General features: G+C 38.2%; 1 protein-coding gene across 1 annotated transcript in view; it reads left to right on the top strand.

Annotated features, from left to right (window-relative positions):
* HNF4G (hepatocyte nuclear factor 4 gamma) overlaps nt 1-18,110 on the top strand; it is a 130,086-nt gene that overhangs the window by 39,760 nt on the left and 72,216 nt on the right. Inside the window, exon 2 of the mRNA XM_056110602.1 lies at nt 10,411-10,465. The gene's annotated coding sequence lies outside the window, so the exon portion shown is untranslated. The remainder of the gene's footprint in view (nt 1-10,410; nt 10,466-18,110) is intronic.

The following is an 18,110-nucleotide window of genomic DNA, read 5'->3' as shown; positions in this document are numbered from 1 at the left end:
CACCTAGTTATGAGGCCTCCTGGGTATTAATTAACTTGTGCTGTGTTATGATCCTGTACACAGAAAGTCTAAATCAATACACTGCATCTGAGGGAACAAAATCTCTTTAAATATACTGTGTACACAGAGAACTGATGAAAATGACTGGTAACCAAGTGGTTTGAAAGAGTTAATACAGTTCCCCACAGACCTAGTTAATGAAGACAATACTTATCCTTGTAATGAAATATTAGACATGGTTTTCAAATATACTCTATATGAGAATAGTGTGGTGAATAAAATTACTTATTTCTCTTAATTCAGTTTACCACTTAATCTATGAATGCAAACCATGTTAAAGAATGCTGAAAAGAATAAATTTGAGAGCCAGCATTAACCTCCAAAATCAGCTGAAGGTACTCAAAAGACAATACGGGTGAAATTTTATTATATAGACTTCAAGTGGGTTAAAAAAAAAAGTAAAGACTTTCCAACTAAAATGATGAATGCTGTTCTGATTCTAATTGACAAGTGTTATATATAAAAGAGTTCTTGCCTTCATTCTTATCAAAACTGTGGGGATTTCCAATGATGGGACAATATTATGTGGGTGGAAACTTCTCAGAAGAATAGAACTTATCAGTATTTACTTAGGTTCTATTACATTCAGAGTCATAAAAGCAACTACACTCATAAATTTATAGCCAGTCAAGGATATTGCCTCTTCCCCAAAGAGGCTAGATATTAAAGGAGGAGAGGGAATGAGCTCAAATCATGAAGTGGTTTCAATATTGGAACAGTTTTCCTCCATATTTCAACTTGTATCCAATATGTTATGAAGAATCAGTGACTAACTTTGGAGACTTGGAAGCAACATTAAATTGAGCCATTTTTTTTCTTAAAACTTTTGTTTTTATTCTAGAATCAGCTTAATATTTTCTATAATTTAATGAGACCCTGCTGGAGTATGATCACCACATTTGTTTGAATTGATACTTTTATAGTTTCATCTCTGCTAACAAGGAAACAGGTGTGTAAAATTTGAGAATCTTATTTAAAATCTCAAAGCGGAGACAAGACTTAATGTCAGAAAATTTTTATTCTGAAGTAGATCTGGTGTTAGTGTCCTAGTTCTGCTGTTAACGAATTACCACAGATCAAGAGGCTGGAAATAACAGAGATCTATTCTTTTATAACTGTAGAGGTCAGAAGTCCATGGTGGTTTCATTAAGCTAAATTTAAGGGGACAGCAAGACTTGATCTTCAGAGTCCTTAGGAAAAGGTTCCCTCCTCTTTTTGTTTTTCCCCATATTTCTTGAGACTTTCTCCAATCTTTAAGCCTGACCACTCTCATCTTCTTTCTCCAAAGTCAGTAACTCTACAACTATATAAACCACAGTATTTAAATAAAGTGGGAATAAAATAAATAATAACTAACAAAACCCCACAAAAAAAAGTCAATAACTCTGACCAGTTTCATCATATCTCCTTTTCTGACTTCCAACTTCCTGTTCCATCTTTTGAAGCTCCTGTATCGACCTTTAAGGATATTAGATCTACTTTATTATCCAAGGGAATGCCACTATTTTAAGATCTTTAATCACATTGCAAAGTTATTTTTGCCCCATAAGGGAACATTTACAGTTTCCAACAATTATTGCACCTTTGGGAGGCCCTTATTCTGTCTACCACAGAGTAAAAAGATCGGATAAATAGTGCAGTATTATGTACTCTAACTGCACTGCAAGTAGAACAAGTAGAACTCTAAGCTACTTTTATTTATTTATTTATTTTTAATTTTTATTTTTTGGGGTCATACCCAGCATTGCTCAGGGGTTACTCATGGCTCTGCACTCAGGAATTACTCCTGGCAGTGCTTGGGGAACCATATGGGATGTCGGGAATTGAACCAGGGTCCCCCACGTGCAAGGCAAACGCCCTACCCCCTGTGCTACCGCTCCAGCCCCTCTAAGCTACTTTTAAAAGCAGATTTTAGAGGCTGGAGTGATCTAGTAGGTAAGGTGTTTGCCTTGCAGGCGGACTATGTGGGTTTCGTCCCCAGCACAGCATACCGCCCACTGACCACAACCTGGATTCATCCCTGAGCGCAGAGTCAGAAATAAGCCCTGACCCCAAAGCAACAATGTAAATTAGCTTTTAAAACCATCGTATTATAATTTAACGTCCATCATTATAATCAACAAGGTTAATGGCCACTAAAATAATTGTAGCAATATACTAGATTAATATTGAATCAAAAAAATCAGAAATCATTGCTCTGCTATTATTGACTACTAACTCATAAATTTTTAGTGCCATTTCTTAAATGGTAAAGTGGAAATTTTATTTCCTTGATTAGGACAATTTATGTATATTCACCGTATGCTTTTCTCTTTTCCCTCATTTTTAAGAAATAACAAAAAGAAAACAGGTGAAATAGTTTGAACTAGTTCAGATGTTGCAACCTCCTGTCTGATAATAATTAAACTTGCAAAAACAGTTTATTTTCTAAACATATGAAACAATTTAGGCCTTATTTCTATTTAACAAATGTTCTCATTTTCACAATTCTCTTTTCCCATGTGGTATTCAGTGCTTGAGTGTCCCCCCCGCCCCCCACGTACTGTTACATTAAGACATTTAAATTAATACACTGTTTTAATGACTTTTTCATTCCATTTTGGGTATTTAGACTTTTCTGAAGATAAATTTAATTTGGAGGAGCGCGCATAAGCTGGAGCCAAACCTGGTGGTTCTCAGGGATTAGTTCTGGCAGTGTTCAGGGACCATGTATATGCAGAACCAGGAATAGAACAAGGCTCAGACATATCTCTGTGTTGTTTTCTGACTCAATGTGAAGTTTGCTTTAATTATTTGTTGCCATCATAAATATGCAACTGGGAGATTTAAAGGGATTGGGTCTTGAGATCATTACAATTTTATTTACAGTAGAGTTATACTATTAAATTTGCCTCGTATCTTCACTCCGATTGTTTTCTCAAGATGAAAATCCTAACAGATGATTTTAAATCATTTTTTGAATGAGACTATATTATCTGAGTATATTCTTGTCAACTTTGGAACAATCTCCTTGACTCCTGATATGAAGTTGATCTGTTCAGTTTACTTATTTATTTCCCCTTCTCTGCCTTTTAATATTTAACATTTTAAGTATTTGAAGTTTTGTTCTTTGATTAAGATTAATTTTATTAAAATATTCTAGTTAAAATTTCATTGCTGGGGGGAGGGGACAAAAAAACCCTATTTTTTTTCCAAACAGAAACTGTATTCTTCAATTTCTAAGACAGATTAATACATATACTCATATCTTCAACTTTCCTTCCTAATGTGATTTACTTTTCTGGGCGGCAATACTTTTACATTCCCAAGGTTTTTTATATATATATATATATATATATATATTATACACATATTTTTATATTTGCATTCTATCTATAATTGCCCCAAGTATTCCTTTTTAAACTAGATTAACTCTAAAGCTTATAAAACTATGAAGTATTGGCACTCTACGTATTTTGCAAAGCTGAGTGGCATAGTGAGACTATTGGATGTAGGTTGGCTTCAGGAAATGTCGGACACATTTAGGAAAAAGTGACCACATTTAGCTAGGTTATCTTTCTTTCCTCGAATTTTTAACTTGGATGCTTGATAAAATTCCCATGCTGACAGTTTATATCTGGGCATGAACATTTTTCAACAAGATTTTTTATAAATCCCTGAAATTCGTCCTAAAGATGTTGTCATCATATCCTCACATTATGCTCTCAAATTTCTATATTCTCTGATATTTTCCCCTGAAAAATTTTTCCTATAAAACTCTGCATGTTTTTGAAAATTTTGCAATACAAAGTATCTCAACATTTCAAAAGCATGTGAATGAGGATCTTCATAACGTCATCATTAGTATCTGCATGAGCCCATTTAACATTGAAGTTTATACGCTGCTTTAGTGAAGGGTCATGTTTTTTGTCCTTTCCTTGATGATTTCTTCTTTCCCGTTTTTTTCTCCTTTTTTTTTTCTTTTTCTTGCTTATGTTGATCCACTTTCCTTGTTTCGGTGTGGGGGTGCAGGAGTGTGGTTGTTTCCAAGGAGTACTCAGTAGACCCAGTGCCTCTTCTTGGTGATTTTTAGCTGACCAGGCAAGCTCTTCCATGCAAGGGACAGAAGATGTGGTGCTGGGGATTACCTGATCCATCTGACTGTGTTTAGTGGACTCCAGGGCCATCCTGTGGTGCTCTGTGGTACCCATGGGACCATGTAGAAACAGGGATCAAATCACGCTTGGCCACATGGCAGATATGGACTTTTGACACCTTATATTGGAAGCCCTTTTATTTATCCATTGTTTTTTAGTTCACATTTTTCTTTTCAGTCTTTGATATAAAAATGATCTCTTACTGGGGAAGGCAAGCTAGCAGTGTGTAGGTGCTTGCCTGTAATTAATTCTTAGCTCCCCGTATAGTCCCCTGAGAGTCCCACCAGGAGTGAACCCTGAGCATCGTTGATTGTGGTCAGAAACGAACAAAATTTTTATTACTTTTTAGAATTCCAGTACATTATAATTTGTTTGCAAGAGTTTTAATCTATTTGATCTCTTCTAATTCTAAAATTGTTCCTATTTATTTTAACTTTAAAAATTTTATAAAATATGCTGTGGTGTATAAATTCATACAAGTGATCATATGCTTATTCTTTTGAGAATCAAGCTTATCGCAGTAATAGCCTACCAGTACTAAGCCATTCTTTGATCTTAATTGGAAATGATGTAACTTTATCTATTGATCTGTAAAGAGTAGGATCATTCAATTAATGACCCTAGTATATCCCTTTCTTATTTGTTTTTGTTTCTGGTGGTGGTCAGGACTATTCCTGCTTCCTGGCTCAGGAGTGACCCTTGGGTGGTGCTCAGCACACCCTGGTGGTGCCAGGGAATTGAACCAGGGTTGCAGCTGCTGCATTCACATCCTGAGTTGTCTCACGAGCCCCATCCCCATATGTCGACATGCTATTGATATTATCAACTTTGTAGCTTCTTAAAATGTGACTCTCTCTGTCTATGCTACATCTAAGATATGTTTATGTATTATATCTTTGTAGTTTCATAGATTATGAGTTAATGCAAAACCAAAGACCCGAGGTGGAAAAGAGCCTCTGCCTCTGTTGTTCTTATCCTTAGGTAAGGGAAAAGCTGCTGCTCCTATTATAATAAAGTGCATAAACAAAAACAACAAAACAAAACCCAGTTTTCTTATGGATTATTTATGTTTCATTTGTTTTTACATTCTGAGTGAAGTTAAGATTGCTGATTCAAGTTTGCCTCTTTTACTAGATACTCTATGGCAGGCTTTTCAGAGGGGTCTTTGGTCTGAGGTAAGATTGAAGGAATGCTACATAGACTGTCATATTCTTTCTTGTGACAGATCCTAGGTGCATGATAGAGCAAGTTAAGCCGTGCAAACAGTTAAAAACTGTTATGTCACATTTACTTCCTATTATTCAAAGCAACGCCATCACATAGCAGAGCCGGACACTATGGAATGGGGATGTATATTTTATTTACATTGGGAGTTACACAGTACAGGGTATGGGTGTTTAATAGTAATATAAGAAACAGAATAATTGGGACAGGGATTCTATTCCCCTTTAAAGAAAACATAAAATATGTGTATTCTTAATGTATGTTTATCCCCCCTAATTATCAGAATCTTCCTCAAGTGATTTTGTGGGGGAGGGCAGAGGTTGGGTCACACCTAGGGGTGCTCAGGGGTCACACTTGGCAGTGCTTGGGGTGCGGGACTTACCATATGTGGTACTAGGAATCGAACATCGGTTATCCACGTGTAAGGCCTTAACCTCCATACTACCTGGCCATCTCTGAAACTTTCTCAAGTGTCTTTGAAAAGAGTTTTACTTGTGAGATTGAAATAGTTTATTCACTTACTTGTTAGTGAGCTGTAGTATTAGTTACTTTACTGCCGTAACAATAAAAATCAGAGGGGAGGGGCCCGAGTTTCTCATGTGATTACATGGTTGTGTTTCTAATTGTCAAGTGAATTTGCTCATGGACCTTATTCTCAACATGTACGGATTACCTCCCTGATTTTCATTTTTCTTATTCTTACTACCTCTTAGTTTTCCATCACTCATCTCTACAAGTTATTCTCAAATTTTTCCATCCAGTAGATAAACAAACCATGTCAGTGCAGCCTTTCAAATTTCTACACTAAATTTTTATAGCATTATCAACTTTTATTTTTGAAAAAATAAAGCTGAGTGTTCATATATATATGTATGTATATATAAACACACACATACACACACACACACACACATATATATATATATGTGTATATCTCACTGTCACTGTCACTGTTCTCCTGTTGTTCATTGATCATTGATTTGCTTGAGCAGGCCCAGTAACGTCTCCATTGTGAGACTTGTTACTGTGTTTGGCATATCAAATACATCACGGGGAGCTTGCCAGGCTTTGCCATGTGGGCGAGGTACTCTTCATAGCTTGCCGGGCTCTCCGACAGCGGCAGAGGAATTGAAACTTGGGTCAGCCGTATTGGCCGTGTGCAAGGCAAATGCCCTACTGCTGTGCTATCACTCCAGCCTATATATATGGGGTTTAAGTTATCCTTAATGTATCAGGATTTTATATAATGGTATATGGTGGTATATGGGTTGGAGTGATAGCACAGCGGTATATATATATATATATATATATATATATATATATATATATATCCTTAAGATCCTCAAGTTCATAGACCCTGCCCCCCAAACCTCATTAACGACCAGATAAAATCTTGATACATTAAGGATAACTTAAACCCCATTACAGTTTGATTTCAATATTTTCTCTTACAGGGAGCCCTCAGCTTCATTTAAGTCTTCCAGGTGATTCTCTCACTTCCTTGGTTATCACCCACTGTCATCACATTCAGTTAGCCCTTATTTGCCTTAGAGATTCGACTGAGTATCACCTTTTGCTCTTAGGTTTGTTGGACTTGCACACACAAAATCAGTGTTTGGCCCCCCTCCCCCCCCAACTTGAGTTTTCACAGAGTTCTACACAAATAATCCTTAAACAATTGGGGGTGGGGTGGGAGATGATGTCCACATGGTACCAGAGGACTCAGTTCTCTCTTGGCAACTGGCCAGTAGTTCATTGCTGGGGCACATGGATTTAGCACGACTCACGATTCCAGCCCTGCAGTGTCAGGACCACCACTGCAGTAGTTGGGGGCCTCCATGGCTATGTGTGATGTTTCTCAGGGGGACAAGTGCAACAGAGTCCACCTTTATTATCTTCCCAGTCCCAGAGTCATTGAACATATTTCCCCCCTTAGATTCCTCCCCTTAATTATAAAAGCACAAAAATTCCTACAGAAAGCTGAAAGTATATAGTTTAAAGAAAAAAAAATCAAATCTATAAGGTAGAGAGAGAGAGCACAACCAGCTGAGGGCATCTTTTGCATGTAGGAGGTTGAAGTTTGATCCCAGGCACTGCATGGTCCTCCTGAGTCCACTGGAAACTAGCCCAGAGCACTGCCAGGTGCGGCTCCCAGACAAAACAGGTTAATCACTGTCTCCTCTGCCTAAGAGAATGCAGTAAATGTTTTGGTAATAGTGTTTGTTTCATTACCATGTATGTATGGTAGGTTTATTTCATTTAACAATAAAGCCTAGAACTTTTTTCATAATTTAGCTCTTTTCCCTCACTCTAGGTTGTCTACCGAGCATCTGTCTCAGTTGACACCTTACTTCCAATGCAGTGCAATTCCTGTCTGCAAAAAAGCAATCAGTTTGCAGTGTTATGAATGTCAAACTTAATTGGAATATATTTTTATAACATAATTCCAAATAATTTAATGAACATCAAAAAGGAAAAAAGGTGATCACTGTAGTTAATGATTTAGTTAAAAAGTGGTAGTATTTTATTAATGCCAGAATATTTTGTTGTTAAATATTTTTGGGGGGAGTACTAGAAACATGGCAATGTATACGTTATGCTATAATTTTCTTTTCTTCTTTTTTTTTAACCTTCAGCAACTATTTGCCATAATGAAAGCAGTCATATTGTGCTTTAAATTTGATCACATTTTACTGCAACTCTGGTACTGATAATAGGCACCAGAGAATTATTTTAGTTTTTATATTTTATTTATTTATTTTTGCTTCTTTTAAAGACATTTAAGTCCTTTTTCTGATTTCCGTATGGTCCTTGTCACAACTGTATGGCTTTTAATCACTCATACATTCAGTGAGTTACTGAACTGTTGGAACCTTAATAACGTTCTAGTTTGTTTGGATGATCTTCCAGATAAAGTCCTGACAATCTCTCAGTATAATGGGAAGACAATCAAAATAAAAAATGTTCTAAGAGTTCAGGTAGTAGAGCATGCTGTTATTTTTCACATGATGTAAGGGTATTAAAATACCGACATTCTGACTTTCAATTGAGTTTGTGATGAAATCCAAGAAAAATGGAAAATTTGAATTATTCTACTGCCAGTGAGGAACTGTATATCATGAGCAGAAAGCAGACATATGTAACCAAGTCTTGTAGGCAATCTCAGGAATGCCAGATTGTCGTTCTTCTTTATGAATTTTCATGGAGTGCCTAAGGTATTATTCATTACACATGTCTTTTATATTTTCAATTAAAACAAGGAATTTTGCAAAATGTCAACTTCAGGGCAGTGTTTAAATACTTAATAATGATTTGCACTGATAAAACTGTTTTACATTTTTCAAGGTGCTTTCCTTTAAATTCTCTCATTTGTCTCACTAATCTTCTCAGGTCATCAAAATAATTGTTTTAATTGTCACATGTCCCAGCCTCCCTTTTTCCCTATTATTGTTACCCTTTTTTCCCCTCCCTCCCTCCCTTCTTTCCTTCCTTCCTTGGTTCCTTCCTTGGTCCCTTCCCTCCTTCCTTTGGCAAAATAAGAAAAAATGTTCTTATGTATTCTTCTAAGTTGTGAAGAGTAAATGAGCTGAACATTTGGGGCTTAATGCTTATGTTAGCCTCTTTTAAAAGTATTTCTAAAAGCTAGATGAGCTTATTAAATGATTTATGAGTAAGCAATGCAGATTGACTCCTTTAAAAGTAGAATGAGATATTGGGAAGAACACAGATTGGGAACTTGCTGCTTCTGAATTAGGTCGTTGGTCTTGTTATCTAACCTCTTTTGAACTTTATTTAAAGTGAACTAATCTTTATGAACTTAATTTTCTTCATGTATAAAATATGCCTAATAATCTGCTCCCATGTCTTGCAAGGTGCTAGCCAAATGAGTTCCATCTAATACTCTGAGCCCTGCCGGAAGTGATCCCTGAGCACAGAGCCAGGAATAAGCCCTGAGTACCTCTGGATGTGACTCCAAAATAAAAACCAAACAAATGTACTTTCTCATTTTCCTCCCTCCCATATCTTTTCTACCTTGTTTTTTCTTTTACCACATCATTTTTTTTATGGGAAAAGTGAGGAGTACTTGACTGCAAAACATTAAGATGTGATCATTTTATTTTATTTTTATTTATTTATTTATTTCGCTTTTTGGGTCACACCCGGCGATGCTCAGGGGTTACTCCTGGCTCATGCACTCAGGAATTACTCCTGGCGGTGCTCAGGGGACCATAAGGGATGCTGGGAATTGAACCTGTGTCGGCCATGTTGGCTGTGTGCAAGGCAAACGCTCTACCCGCTGTGCTATCTTGCTCCAGCCCCCTGATCATTTTATTTTTTAAAAAATCAAATCATTTTTCAAATAATTGTGCATGAGATTGGGATCCAAGTTCCTGTCTCTCTTGTCATACTTAATGCTTTTATCTTTATTTTAAAATGTGTGTTTTTGTCAATGTGATTTACAGTATTGTTAGTGATAGGGTTTCATGTGTACCATAACCCACACTGAATGTCCATTTCTCTCCACCATCACCTGAGGTTCTTCCATGCTCTCCGCTCAGGCCTTTCCACTTTTCCTTCTCTTCTCTCTCTCCAACATGAGAAACTCACTTCTAAAATCAGTTAACAGATTTCTTTAGTTTTAGTACTTTCATTAAAAGGCCCTCCCGTTGATCATCGATTTGCTCGAGCGGGCCCAGTAACGTCTCCATTGGAGACTTTGTTGTTACTGTGTCTGGCATATCGAATACTCTAGGTAGCTTGCTGGGCTCTCCGAGAGGGGCGGAGGAATCGAACTCGGGTCGGCCACGTTGGCTGCGTGCAAGGCTAACGCTCTACTGCTGTGCCATTATTACCTAATAATACTTTCTTACAGCCCACATATGAGAGAGGTCAATTTGTATTTGTCCTTCTCATTTCTACCGTCATTGAGCCCTGAAAAATTTACAAGTGAAATGTGAAAACCACTAATGTAGTCCAACTCTCTTTACAGATGAGGAAACTGAATTTGAGAGAACTTGAGTTCCTGGCCTAATCTTGCAAAGCTGGTAAGTGGCACTCGTAACACTAAAACTTCATCTTTTCCTAAGTCAAACGTAGCAGAAAAAGTAAACAATGTCTTAGAACATTCTGAGCAAAAGAAAAAATTAAGGAATTAAGCTAGATATTGGAGTTAGGAAATTTTTGTTAAGAGAAGAGAAGGACGGGTCAAGAATATATATGCTCAGGGATAATCATTACAGAAAATTTCAAACATAGATTTAGAAATAATTGAAAGAAGGTGTCAGAATTCTTGGGCTGGAGCGATAGCACAATGGGTAGGTCATTTGCCTTGCATGCTGCTGACCTGGTGGACCTGAGTTCAATTCCTCTGCCCCTCTCAGAGAGCCCGGCAAGCTACCAAGAGTACCTCGCCCGCATGGTAAAGCCTGGCAAGCTACCCTTGACGTATTCAATATGCCAAACACAGTAACAAGAAGTCTCACAGTCTCTACTGTTACTGGGCCCGCTCAAGCAAATTGATGAATAATGGGAGGACAGTGACAGTGATGGTCAAAATTCTTCTTAAAAAGATTACCTTGGAAGGAAGCAAGATCTTAATGTATATTCTACTGAGTATATTCCACAGGGATAGAAGGGAATCAGATTTGATAATAAAACTTTAAGAAAGAGTTATTATATATTGCTTTCTCTAAGTTGAAGATTAATCAGGGTCACCAGCTTTAATTACTGAGGAGGCATTAATGCACAAATTTTACATTAATATGGAGAGGTAGCTTTGTGAGCTATGAAGGTAGCATATTCATTTATCCCATATTTGTCAAAAATTGTGTCACTTGAAAAATTTATTTAGAAAATTCTCTATATTCAGCATAAGTTGGGAAGTTATAAAAAAGAGTGAATGAATGAAAAATGGAATCATTTCTTTACAAGTTCTTAAATTTAGTATCAAGCAAGTATATTTATAAAAGCTAGAAAATTATATTGCAATGAGTTAAGATATGGTCTTGTAATTGTAATTTGTACTATTTTTGTGGTTTGTGTTTACCTGTCATTTTAAGGAAGATCAGAGGTCAAAATTATAAATAATTATAACATAAATAAAAAGCCATTGTTTAAGGCATTTTTAAAAAGAAACTCAGTAATGCTGTTTTGTTGTTTGTTAAGAGAATGCTATAAAGGTGTTATAGATATGCTATGAGCATGTGTGCATGTGAGTTTACATAATTAGAGAAAAAGGGAGAATATGCACAAAAGTGCTTGTGTGTTTGTGTGTGCGTGCGTGTGTCTGATAATAAAACCCTGTCTCTAGGCATTGTCAGGTACAAAGGTCCATCATTTAAGTCTCAGAACTAAATAAACATATAACGCTATGATTATTTTATTGAACTTTCTTATTTTATGACCCACTAATGGCTCATGGTTCAGTTATATTGATAAACAGTGGAAACCTACAGCTTCAATTAGATTATTTATTTATTGCTTGTATTTTAAAGCCCCAAGAAGAAAGAGCCCAGTTCCCAGTCTTATTTTTATTTACAAAACATTATAAACTATAATCTTATAGGGAAGTTAAGTACCTCTAACTAGCAATTTGTCAGTGACTTTCTAATTCAAAAAGTTAAACCTCTTAACTTGCATATGTAGCTTACTATCAATAGTTAGTATTAAACGTAAGCCTATTTTTTAAATACTTGTTACTGAATTCATAAAATGTAGCTAGCATAATGAACATAATGAATAGCATAATTAATAGATAACATAATGAAGCATAATTTTAAAAATTATTTTTGATTTTTGTTATATACTAATTCATTGAGGACTTTTTTTTTGAGAATTCAGATGGTGGGAATTCCCTTCTGGGTCATTCTGTAAGCACCTTCAGGGAGCTTGCTTCCTAGAATTCGTGTGCAAGAGAGAGGGCTTCATCTATGCTGTGCACACCACCTTAATCCTCCCAAAATTGTCAGCCTGATATGTTCCTTCCCCTTCTAGAAGGTAGTAGGTGGGTTGTGAGATCAAGATGTAGTTCCCTTTACAAGAAAAGAAACATCAAGGGTGAAAGGGCCTCTCACGCCAAACAATAAATATGTTTCTAATATTTGTGAACAAATTCAGTTTGAAAACTGGGGATCGAAGTTTTATTTCATGTAGCAGTTGATAATTTGACTCATGTATCTATTTTAAGAATAAAACTATAGAGTTAATATTTAGGATTAGATTGTGCGACCCCCCCTCAATCTGTTTTCATCAGCATCACGTTGTTTCACTGTCACCACTAGGTTCGTAAACTGGAAAGCATTTGCCCTTAGCTTTAAGTGGCTTCAATATTAGTTTTTCAGATCATCCTGAACTTTCGTAGAAAACTGAATGATGTGTGTATGTGGTTCCCGAGATCCAAGTCTAGGTTTTAAAAGGATGCTTTAATTGGATCATGGACTTTCAGTGTTAAAATGTTTATTGAAATCTCATTGTGGGACCGGAGAGTATCATGCTGAGGGAAATGAGTTAGGAGGAGAGGGACAGATATAAAATGACTGCACTCATTTGTGGGATGTTAAAAAATATTGGTATGAAACTAAAATCCAAGGCCTGGGAAAACAGGGACCAGGAGGACTGGTTGGAAGCATGCCACAAGTGTGTGTGAGGCAAAGGGAAGTTAAGATAAAGAAGGAACCAGTATGACAATAATAATTAGAAACGATCATTCTGGAGAGAGAGCAGGAGCAAGAGAGCAAGAGAGAACAAACAAGCGAGCGAGCGAGAGAAAGAGAGAAAGAGAGAGAGAGAGAGAGAGAGAGAGAGAGAGAGAGAGAGAGAGAGAGTAAAAGTTACTGCCACAAAGTCAGGCAGGGAGGGGTGGGGGTCAGTAGGGAAACTGAGACCATTGGTGGTGGGAAATGTACACTGATGAAGGGATGGGTATGAAAAGAAAAATCTCATTGTGGAGGATAAAAAAAAGCTTACTTGTTAGAAGTCTATATTTAAAATCAAATTCTTCAAGTCTCCCTATATGTACAGAAATTGCAGATCTGTTCATATTTAGGTGAGCTAATTTGGAAAAAAAAAGATATAAAATAAAAGAGCAATAGATGGCCAAGCAAGAAACACCTACTTTCTAAGTATGTAAAGTTTAAAATATTATCTATAACCAAGGTAAATATGAGCCAAAACTAGTGTCCATTATTCTGCATGACCTTGCATGTCTTGTTGGGTTTTAAGTACATCTGGATGGGCCCAGGACTTACTCCTGGCTCTGTGCTCAGGAATTACTCCTGGTGGTACTTACAGGACCAATTTTTTTTTACAGTTATAAAGATTTCATATTTGAGTTTCAGTCATGCAATGATACAAACATCCATCCCTCCACCAGTGCACATTCTTCATCACCAATATCCCCAGTATTCTCTTCCCATTTCAATCCTTCCCCTGCCTCTATGGCAGACAATTTCCCCCATACTCTCTCTCTACTTTTGGGCATTATGGTCTGAAATACAGTTACTGAGAGGTTATCATGTTTGGTCCTTTATCTACTTTCAGCATACTTCTCCTACCCCGAACAATTCCTCCAACCATCATTGACTTAGTGATCCCTTCTTGATTCCAGCTGCCTTCTCCCCCAGCTCATGAGGCAGGCTTCCAACTATGGGGCAATATTCCTGGCCCTTGTGTCTACTGTTCTTGGGTGTCTGTCTCATATTTTGTTATTTCATATTTCACAAATGAGTTCAGTCTATCTATGTCTGTCCCTCTCTTTCTGACTCATTTCACTTAGCATGACACTCTCCATGTCCATCCACTTATAAGAAAATTTCATGACTTCATCTCTTAACAGCTGCATAGTATTCCATCATGTAAATGTACTAAAGTTTCTTTAACCAGTCAATCTATTCTCATTCTTGTGTACTCGGGTGTTTCCAGATTCTGGCTATTGTGAACAGTGCTGCAATGAACATATAGGTGCAGATGTCATTTCTACTGTGCTTTTTTGTGTGCAAGAAATTTAATTGCGCTTAGCTCCATGCAAGGCTAATACCTTCGAATTTGCATTTTATAGAATATTATTTTCATCATTATAAAATTATTAAAATAAGCTTATACAAGTATATATTGGAATTTAAACTACTTGGCACTGGAGAGATACTACAGAGTGTAGGGCACTTGCCTTGCATGTGGATGGCCTGGGTTTGATCCCTGGCACAAGAGAGGATCCTCGAGAGTAGCTAGGCATGAACCCTGAGCACAGAGAAAGGAGTTAGCTCCCAGCACCGTCAGGTGTGGCAAAAAGCATTTAAAAAAATTGGAATTTAAATGATTCTAAGGACAAAGTATGAAAACCTTTGAAGGGAACTTATAAACATAAAAATAGACATAAGAACTATATAATGCTTTTATAAGATTCTGAAATTCTAAGATGATTTGCTATTTGGATTTTAGCATATAGAACTTATATAATGCATATTTAAACAAATATTTGTATTTTTGGGGGGAGGCGTTCTAACACCCATCCCTTCACCAGGAATTTCCCACCACTACAAATCTTATTTCAATGAACATAGTGAAATCAGTAGCAATTGGTATTGTATCTGGGAGCACAAGAGCTATGAGTCCACGTTATAAAGAATTTTAAGAAGTGTCTTGTTAGATTACATTCAGGAGTTTCCAAATATAGTGACCTATGCATTTTGGCAGCACTGTAGCACTGTAGCACTGTCCTCCCGTTGTTCATTGATTTGCTTGAGTGGGCCCAGTAACGTCTCCATTGTGAGACTTATTGTTACTGTGTTTGGCATATTGGATACGTCACAGGTAGCTTGCCAGGCTTTGCCATGCGGGCGAAATACTCTAGGTAGCTTGCCAGGTTCTTTGAGAGGGGCAGAGGATTGAGCCCGGGTCAGCCAGGTCCGCCTTGTGCAAGGCAAATGCCCTACCTGCTATGCTATCGCTCCAGAACCCTTTGCTATCGCTCCAGTCCCTATATTAGAAGAATTTAGGTTATAATGTTGGTTTCACATATAGATGTCTTTTCACATTAGTGAACCTTCTTGAGTCTCAATTTTCTCATATAAAACAGGGAGAAGTAACATTCTGCTATAAAAATCTGGTTAGGATTCAGCAAGAAAAGGGCCTTGTAAAATGTCTGATACAGAACAGACCCCAGTTTCTGTAATATCCTTTCATCACTTGAAAAAAGCAAATTGGGAAGGCGGGGTTGCCACACCTGGGCTTATACTTGCAGCTCCGGGATCATTCCAGGCTGGCTTAGGGGACCATAAGGAGTTGTCAGGGATGGAATACAGGTTGGCTGCATGCAAAGCTAGCACCCTACATGCAGTACTATTGCTCCAGTCACTGTACTGAACTCTTCATGTGCAAGTCTCTTAATCTTGCCTGCCCAAATTCAAACTCAATTAAGAGACAGATATGCCTCTTAGATTGTGTCTCTTGATTTTACTCATGAGTGCAGGCAAATTATTTGTTTTCTATGAAGAAATAAAAACAAGTGTCCTTAAGCTGTCAGTAAATTCCTGGATTATATTGTGAGAGTCAAACCTTTATTTTCTGCATATTTTACTGATAATGCCATTTTAAAATACAGAATGTATGGGATCAAATGCTCTCTTTTTATGAAGGGCTATGCTTTATGATTTTCTTCTGTGGAGACTGAACAATATTTGAATATTTTCAGTCCCTTCTTTTTGGACATGTAGTCCTATAATGAGCTGATGATGGTAGTTTATGGAATGTGGATAATTGGGCAACTTTCTCCAAGTAAGCAAATAAGAGGGAAGAATAGCTTTGTATGGTGATGTAAGCATTTCTTTTAAACAACTAACTACATCCTTCTTAATTTTATTTTCCTGTGGAAGGTTTGGATTTTCTTCTTCTTTTGGAAAGAAAAAGATTTCATTTGTATTTATTCCTCAGTTACATAGAATATGGGCTGGAGCAATAGCACAGCTGTAGGGCGTTTGCCTTGCACCCAGCCACCCTGGCCGAGGCGGGTTCGATTCCTCCGCCCCTCTTGGAGAGCCCTGCAAGCTACCCAGAGTATCTCACCCGCCTGGCAAAGCCTGGCAAGCTCGCCCTGATGTATTCGGTATGCCAAACACAGTAACAAGTCTCATAATGGAGAAGTTACTGGGCCCACTCACGCAAATCGATGAATAACAGAAGGACAGTGACAGTGATATTGACATAGCATGTGTGATTTTAGACAATCATTTTTGTCTTCCTTCATTGTGGCAGCCTACGTCGGCCTTGAGATTTTGTCGGCCTCTCCTTTCTCATCCTTCTCAGTGCTGTCATGTGGTGAAGCCTTCAGGGTCAGGTGAATGAGACCAGTTGTAGTTACTGGTTTTGGCATATCGAATACACAGCGGATAGCTTGCCAGGCTCTTCCGTGCGGGCAGAATACTCTCGGTAGCTTGCCAGTCTTTCCGAGAGGGATAGAGGCTTTTGGGGCGACCTCTAATCACCCTTGTAGGTGTTACCATATTTGAACCCTATCAAATATGGTACAACAATTCCGGAAGATGGGTATTTAGTGTCTTATGATGTGTCGCGCGGCCGCTTGAGGCCTCACGGGTCCGGAAAGCATCCTGGAGTGTGGCGACAGCTGGGTAGTGGAAGTAGTGTAGAGAGTGGAAGTCTGCCAGTGGGGTATTTATCTGGGTAGGGTGGGTCTCCTGTGTACAATTCGATCCCTGGGTGGTTGATGGAAGCAGACAGGGCAGGGTAGGGTGGGGCTCCTGATTAGAATCCCTTTGTCACCTGTGGTGGTGGGAGCAAGCAGAGAAGCTCTGTCCCTGGGTCCACCGAGCCTGGAGTCCAAGGTCTCAGAGAGTTCCGCTTATCTTGTTCTGTGGGTCTTCAGTCATGCTTGGGTCTCGGCCTGAGCTGCCGCGTGGGTCCGGAAAGCGTCCTGGAGTGTGGCGACGGCTGGGTAGTGGAAGTAGGAAGGAAGACAGAAATGATCGTCTGTACTTTCAATGCACGTACACTAGCATCAGATGCATCCATCGAGGACCTGATGGTATAAGCGCGAATGATCAAGTACGACATCATTGGTCTGATGGAGACAAGAAGGCACGAATCTCACCATGCCGTTTTCGACACTGGAGAAGAATTGTTCCTCGAAACATGCGATAAAAGAGGTGTTGGAGGCGTCGGTGTCCTTGTCAACACAAACTTGGCCAAGAGCATTGATTCATTCGAATGCCTAACAACCAGAATCGGACGTTTACATTTGAATAGATGTGACTCACTGCCTGCAGTTTCTATCTTCGTTGTCTACGCACCAACATCTCATTATGATGAAAGAGAAATCGAGAAGTTCTACATGGAGCTAGAGAAGTTCTATAAAGAAGACCACACCTTCTACAAGATCACTGTGGGTGATTTTAATGCCAAGATAGGACCGAGAAGATCAGCTGAAGAACTTCACATCGGGACCCATGGCCTAGAATGGAACGAACAGGGTGAGAGACTGTCTGAGTTCATCATGTCGACCAAGACCATTCATGGTAACTCACAGTTCCAGAAGGCAGAATCTAAACGATGGACATGGGAGTCTCCCGGTGGACAATTCCACAACGAAATAGACCACATCATATTCAGTCGACGGTTTTGCCTGACTGATGTTGCTGTTGTCCCAAAATTTCGAACGGGATCGGACCACCGTCTCCTTCG

Source organism: Sorex fumeus, unplaced genomic scaffold, assembly GCF_029834395.1.
Source record: "Sorex fumeus unplaced genomic scaffold, SorFum_2.1 ptg000002l, whole genome shotgun sequence".
In the NCBI taxonomy this organism is placed as follows: domain Eukaryota; kingdom Metazoa; phylum Chordata; class Mammalia; order Eulipotyphla; family Soricidae; genus Sorex; species Sorex fumeus.
This window is presented reverse-complemented; position numbering and strand designations above follow the sequence as displayed.